Source organism: Macaca thibetana, chromosome 5 (genome assembly GCF_024542745.1).
Source record: "Macaca thibetana thibetana isolate TM-01 chromosome 5, ASM2454274v1, whole genome shotgun sequence".
In the NCBI taxonomy this organism is placed as follows: Eukaryota; Metazoa; Chordata; class Mammalia; order Primates; family Cercopithecidae; genus Macaca; species Macaca thibetana.
In genome coordinates, this window is record NC_065582.1 from 120,942,187 (window position 1) to 120,950,475 (window position 8,289).

Below are 8,289 nucleotides of genomic sequence, written 5' to 3' on the forward strand. Positions count from 1 at the left end.
TTTGATTTTCAAGTTTTATATTTATTTTTTAAGGCATTGCTCAGTCCTCCAGATTGGAGTGCAGTGGTGTGATCACCGCTCACTTCAGCCTCAACCTACTGCTCAAGTGGTTCTCTCACCTCAGCCCCCTGAGTAGCAGGGAACACAGGTGCATGCCACCACACCCAACTAATTTTTTTTTTTTTTTTTTTTTTTTTTTTGTGGTGATGAGCTCTCCTTGTGTTGTCCATGCTGATTTCAAACTCTTGGGCTCAAACAATCCTCTCATTTCAGCATCCCAAAATGTTGGGATTACAGATGTGAACCACTGTGCCTTTACAAAATGAGATTTTTAAATAAGCATGATTCAAATGTCCAGAGCTGAAAGAGTCACTAATGTAAAGCAAGAATGGGATGAGGAGAAAGATAAATAAAAAAATAGATATTTTTAAAATCAGAAATGTGTTCCCTAATTATATGAAATGTTGGTTGATTACATGAAGTAAAGTGGAACTGAATGCTTGACTGATACAGCCCTCAAGAAGAATCCCTTAATGCTTTAGAAATTGCCAATAAACTGATTAAAATAAAAAAGGGCTGCTTGTTAACACCTTATGTTAAAGCTTTCCTGATTAGTTTTTCTTCCAAAGCTCTCTTGTTTCCAGTTTTTTTTTTCTGGTCTTAACTACACATTGTATGCTTTATTGAAGTATTTATGCCCTGATTAAATGTGATTGTCTCAATTTTTATTTCGTTCTGTCCTGCCTCTTGTATACCGCATGTCCTCATTATTATTGATCAATCCAGCTGCAATGTTTACCTTGTCTGACTAAGGATTATTCATTAATTTTTACTTGTTTTAAGGTAGGAGACCCCCCTCATATCGTCTTATGCCCAATTTACACCTCCAAAGAAAGAAGAAGTAAAAATTAAAAGGCAGAAATGAAATTCACAGACAGACAGCCCGGCGCCTTGCCCTGGGCCTGGGAGTTAAAGATCGACCCCTGACCTAATCAGTTATGCTGTCTATAGATTACAGACGTTGTATAGAAATGCACTGTGAAAATCCCTATCTTGTTTTGTTCCAATCTAATTACTGGTGCATGCAACCCCCAGTCACGTACCCCCTGCTTGCTCAATCAATCACGACCCTCTCACATGCACTCCCTTAGAGTTGTGAGCCCTTAAAAGGGACAGGAATTGCTCACTCGGGGAGCTCGGCTCTTGAGACAGGAGTCTTGCCAACGCCCCCACTGAATAAACACCTTCCTTCTTTAACTCGGTGTCTGAGGAGTTTGTCTGCAGCTCGTCCTGCTACAGTTTATCTGACTTTTATTAACTTCGTTTCTTTGCTAGTCACTCTGAGCCATGGTCATGATGACTTAGGATTCTAGATCACTTATGAGTAACAAATTTATCCTTAATAAAGTCTCTATATTAAAGAAGAATCTAATGAAAAATATCACTTGAAAAATGAGTGTAGTACATGAACAAAGTTCTGACTGGATCATAAACCCAAAAAGTGATTAGTCAGTTTAATAATTAGGGACTAACAATGGAATCAATGGTATATCTTCATATACTTGAATTGGTAAAAATTAATATCCAACATAGGTAAATCTCCAAATAACCGATGACTCCAGTGCTGGTTTGTTGGGAGTATGAATAAAGTGGTGCTAGTACACATGGGCCCAGCACAACAAGACTCCCTCTAACCAAGTCTGAGCTCTGAGCTAACAACTACTGAAATCAAAACTCCAATCTGCTAGTATCTCAATTCTTATTATATATTTGGACATAAGACAAGTGACCACCAGTGGAAATGTGGACTCGGTGGGCCAATTTTAAGCTCACCTTTGTCAGAACCTCTGTATGCCCCCACTTTCAAAAATGTTCTTTTCTTTTCTTTTTTTTTTTTTTTTTTTTTTTTTTGAGACGGAGTCTCGCTCTGTTGCCAAAGTTGGAAGGCTGGAGTGCAGTGGCGCAATTTCGGCTCACCTCACCCAAGCTCCGCATCCCAGGTTCCTGCCATTCTCCTGCCTCAGCCTCCCTAGTAGCTGGGACTACAGGCACCTGCCAACATGCCTGGCTAATTTTTTGTATTTTTAATAGAGATGGGGTTTCACCGTGTTAGCCGGGGTGGTCTTTATCTCCTGACCTCAAGATCCACTCGTCTTGGCCTCCCAAAGTGGTGGGATTACAGGCGTGAGCCACTGCACCTGGCCAAAAATGTTATTTTCAAAAGAAAGTCAGGCCTCCTACTCATCCAAATTTTACCAAGATTCAGTGCCCAAGGATACAACTTGTAGAATAATAACAAATGAGAAATTTGAAATGTTATGCCCCACCAGTTTTTAATTTATTGTCCCTCGGATGCAAATACAGCTTTATGATACCGAATCAGGATCCTGTAAGCATTCCTCCTTTGCCAGGTAGTTGAATGTTAAGCTTCCTCAATAGAGGACACTGGAGGGATAGTGAGGTGGTTGATACAGGAAGGCTCATCCCTTCCAAAGACAAACTCCTCAGTTATTCAGAAATATTTATCATTAATGTTGGAATTTAAGGATATGTATGTAAAAGAATATACTTAAGAATACTAAATAATATACTTAAAGAATGTAGGAAGAAAACTTCTAATAGCACATTTGTTTTATCTTTTAAGAAATATTGCATGCTGCATAGAAATTAATTCAGAAAACTCCTAAACCATTTGTTCTTGACATAGATAGATTCAGCTTCATATGTTATTTTCAAGATAACATTTACAATTATTTTATTTTTATGTTCAAGTTCTGTGGTGCTTGCATATCCCTGTCTTTATGCAGCATATTCAAAATTAAAAAAAATATTGCAAATATGAAGAATGTTATATCAATTGTATCATTCTATGTGATTGCTTAGAGTTTCTGTGTTTAAACTTGGTCAACTGCTGAGATATTTAAAAGCTTGTAGAATCAATCTCCAAGAAACAGACACATCATATTATTGCAATTTTTGTAATTCAATTTACTATGAAATTTTTATGACTCTCCATCCTTCATGTTCACATATTTTCCTAAATATAAATGTACATATCACTTTATGTGAAAAGACTTCTCAAAATTAAACTAGTGAAAGTATTATTTGTTCACTCATGGATAGATATAGAATCATGTATCTGGAAATATGGTCTAAGAATTTCAAAGAAGATCAATTTTCAGAATATACTTTCCTAATAAAGAATATACTTTATTAGGAATATATTTCAGATACATTTCAGATACAGAAATGTATCTGAAAGTATATTCTGATACATTTTCAGAAGACACTTCATTAAGAAAATATAAACAGACTAGAATTTAGCTTTTGTAGTACATGTTGAGCATCATTATTGCCTCAGACTAATATATATACACATAAGTTTTTTCTTCAAACTTTAAAAAAAAAAGACATTACTATAATTAAAGTGCATGAATGCATTACTTTTTTCTTTTCTTGGACTTTGTTATTTTTTTCTTTCTAGTGGCATGACTATATATTCAATATTTAATAAAGTAAAATATTCAGTGTATATTTCTCTTCTAGACATTAAAATAATTTGTTTTATTACCAACTGTAGCTAAAAATATTTTTTCATAGCAAAGATTACTGTAACAATCTTTTTCATGTGTTACAAATGATCATTATGCCTCTGTTCTGATTGTTCAGGCACATCTCTTGTCAGACAGAAGAACTGCTCTTAAGTTGGTTCCTTTCTTCTCTGCGATTTGCTTTGCAAATCTTTTTCTGAATCCAGAGGCTGTAATGACCAATATTTAAAGGCAGGATTTGGAGAGCTTTTTGCCATTTATTATGCTTTCTTCAACATAGACCTTAAAAATTATTGCACAGGATGTTTGACTCTTTATTCCATCTACAATTTACTTTTCCATGTTATGAGCAGAGAATAAGAAAAATGATTATACATATTTCTGGTTTGTGTATACTCAGCATTCCAGGTATTAAAGAAGTCAGAAATGTCTGACTTGACAAATTAGGGCCAAGAAATAGTGACATCTTATTGCAGGAGAGAAACCATGTAACATTATAATCTAGAGGGACTGGTCTAAACTTGCTGGACCATATCTACAATTCCTAACTAAAGGGAACTAGTCTAGTATTTTATTTTGTGTATTATTCTCCAATTACAAAGGGTCATTACTAAAGTGAAAACAGTAAATCAAGCATATTCAAGGCATCATGTAGAAACCATCTTTAGTCTTTCTAACCAAGGATTTTACAAGGTTGCATTGTTTTGGATAGGAAGTCAGTTACGACCATCTATAATTTTGAAACAAACAACATTCTCATTAACAAATATTTTGTATTTCATGAAGGATTTGAGCTTTAAACTCCCATGTAACAAAAAAGACTTGTATAAACACCATGTTAAGAGACTTGGCCAAGTTTTGCTTAGCTTATATGCTAGGTCATAAATTTGTCTTTAGTAGTCACCCTAGCTTCCATGTTAGGTCTTGACTCAAAATAATGTGATCCTGCCAAACTGCAAAACATACACTGTGTAACCCACCTTGCCTAATAGTTTTCAGTTATTTCCCACTTAATTTTTATGTAATTTTCTGTTTTCATATAACCCACTAGTTCTTTTTTGTATTCCTCATTTTTATTCATATCAGTTTTCTCTTTAAAGGCCAAGCCTCAGTTACCTTTGTCTTAGAGTTGAACTTAATTTTTACTGTAGTTTCTATCTCCTACTTCAGTAGTCAGAATAAAATCTGTCTTGCCATTTTTAAGAAGGATCTTGCTGTTTTTCTTGACAGGGACACATATAATCCATATCATTGCATTTGTTTATATAGAAGAGTTTTCTTTACCTATGTAACAAACCTGCATATCTTGCACATGTGCCTCTGAACTTACAATAAATGTTGGAAATAAAGAATAAGATAACATAAAAATAAAAAAGAGGTTTCTAAAAATGCACAGTAGAAATACGTGTTTCTGAACTTCTCAAATAAACAGCCTGAGTTTCCAGTGAATCTCATTTTTTTTTTCAGTTTAGAAATATACGTAAGCAAGCATTAAAATGGAGTTATTTTAAGGTTTCTGAAATTAAAATTGTATATTACCTAATGTTTAACAAAGAGTAAAATATTTAAATAAATCAGGAAAGGCACAAGTCTTGTGAAATGTAGAGGAGAATTTTGCAACACCTTGATGAATAGTGGTGGCATTAAATGTCATGACCTTCCCTATCATGTCTGCCTGCTTTAGATCTCAAACGGTGCTACTCTCTTTTCATTTCTTTCTGGTCTTAACAAACTTTTGATCATCAAACAAGCAACATATTATGAAAAAGAGTAAAAATTGCCTCGCAGGTCAGCACAACCAGAGAGCAGTACTGGAACCAGGTGAGATTGTTGGCAGGTGGCAGCAAGTACTTGACTCCTTTGTGGCGCATGACAAACTTGATCTAGAAGACTGTTTGGTCCATGGGCTTCATAAGCTGATCATAATGAATGATTGATAGCCAGAAAACATTGTCTTTATAACTAAAGGAAAATCAAATAGACATAAGCTTATAGAATATAAATTATAAATATGTTAAAATTTTGTGTAGATGTCAGAAATTAGTGCTACATAAAAGTAGATGAAAAAATATTTCATTTCATGGTGGTTATAGAGATTTTGGTTTATGGGTTAGAATTTGTTGAATGCATAAGATTCCAAGATGTGAAAGGAGAATTGAAGAGAGGACAAGTATTTCTATCCTAGAAATTAAAATTAGTTAAGTCCAAAGGATAAAAAGAAATCATTTCAGAGTACAGAGGTTGAATTAGCCATTAATGAAATTGTAATGAATCTGGTGTGCAAATTTCAAAATAGTATCAAAGTCGAGAGATAGGAGACAAATCTTTGACAAGGTTCAGGTCCATGTCAGGGCAAAGCTGATAAGAAGTTGGCATTGATCAGGAATTAGTATTGACATTATATCAGTGAATTAGTGATTAAAAGTGTAAAAGTAAATGGCCTTAGTTTGAATCATGAACTGATATCTACTGGTCCTTTTCTTTTTTTAATGTATCTCTTGCTAGTTTTTTTTTTTTATTGTTAAATTGAATGAATAAGAATGGTATCTTTCTTATCTGATTATTGTGAGTAGTCATGCAATGATTCTTAGGGTACTTGGTAGAATTATTCTCATCATAAAGAGACTCTCAGTAAATGTTCACTATTATTACTGTTTTTCTTGCATTGTGATTTTAAAATCTAAGTAGTGCTTAATATTTTACTTTGAGGTATTGTAGTTCCATTTATTTCCAGTGTTGAAATAATTATGAACTAATAAACAAGGAATAAGGATGAATATAAGTACAAGGCTTACCAATTCAAAACCAAAAAGTGTGAAAGCCTGGCACTGTAGCAATAGCAATGGAGGTAACTTCTCTTTTTGATATTCAAAAAACAGAGCAGGAAGGCTCTGTTTTTCAGAGGAGGGAATTAATTCTGATATGTATTTTTAACACAATTGGGAAAAACTATAACTAAGAAGTTACATAATACAAACTACCAATATAATGCACACCATTTTATATACATTCAATGGGTATCAACTAATTAAAAATTATCTTTATTTTTCAACACAACATTGTATGTATTAATATTTATAATATTATCAAAATAATAGTAATAGCAAAACTAAAATTAATGTCTCTACTGAAATAATTTAGAAACCATATATTTCTGGTTTCAGATATTTTGGCTATTAGACAGGAATATTCCAATCTATGTCTTTCAAGCCAATTATTTTTTGATTTTATAAATTTTCCAAATATGCAAAAGCAACCACAACCATAAGAACAAAGAATATGGCTACATTTATACAGTATGTTCCTTTCCCAATAATTTTTAAAGGCAAATTTGAAAGCTCTAGTTGTTTACAAGTTATCAGTAATGGGATCAAAATGTTAGGATAAAAAATTTGGAAAGCATTAAATATAATGGTAATTAGAGATTGATTATGTCTTGCTGATTTACTGAAAATAAGTTACTTTACAAGAGTTTTAAAAACAAGGAAAAAAGGTAACTAAAATGAGATGATGGACATGTTTATTTGCTTCATTACGGTAGCCTTTTCACTATGTATTTATATCCCATAATATCACTTTCTGTACCTTCAATAGGCAAAATAAAATTTACTTGAAGAATAACATTTGATGAGATCTCATTCTAAAAGACCCTCATGACTGTGCTGAAAATTAGTCAGTGCTGTAAAAATATTCATGCTTCTTTTCTTTAACTTTGCTCTCAGTCTTTCTTATAATCCTTCTGTTACTATTTTCAGTAATTCCTTTTATTTCACTTTTTGGCTATTTTAAAACTTATGCAGTATACTAAAACCTCTGACAAATGTTTCCACTAAAACCACCAAAAAAAAGATTGTGATACTCACAATTATTTATTGACGATTGCTTTTAAGCGTTACCAAAAAAAGTGTACTCAGCATTGTGTTCATGTTCAGAGTCACTGCTGCTTCCTTGGCATTCATGTGAGAAGTTGTCAGTACATGCTATGTAGTTAAAAAATTACATTCATGAAGAGTCATTAATGACTGCTTTTAATGCATTGATCAAATCTGTAATTGGCATTGTTTTTGAGTCTACTCTAACAGCTTCCCCCTTAGCCTTCATGTGAACAAACTTATCGAGTTGATCTGCAAACAAAGGAAGGCCCACCATAGGGATCCCATGGTTGATCCACTTATTGGTGTCATTGTCTGCACCATGAGGTATAAAAGCTTTGGTTTTTAGATGACCTAGGATTAGATAAACTTTTGAATAATTATTCGTAAAGAGTCTTAGAATTAAGATGAGCAATGCTCAATATGAGGCAATGAAATGGGCAATGTTCTCTAGATAACAAATTACTGTAACAGTTAAACTGCACTAAAATTACTTTCAGATCTCAGAGAAAGAAGCACCAAGTCCTCTGGGATGATAAGTGAAGACTGCACAGTTAAGAAGTGGTATGTGACTTGTGACTTGAAGAATGAATGCAAGATTGTCATGCGGACAAACAGAAAGAGCACACTGTGGATAAAGAAAACTGCATATTCCCTACTCCAGCCCCCAAAAAGCATTATGCATGCTAGAACATGTTCTCTTAGAGAAATAGCGGAGTCACTGAGGGTGATATGGCATGGTGTCCAGGGCAGCAGGGAGTAGGGTGGTGGTGATGCTCAAATAGAGGAAGGACAGGCCACCCTCCATCACAAAATGTGTTACCACTTCATAATAAAGACTGGGGATTTATTCCCATAGAAAATGA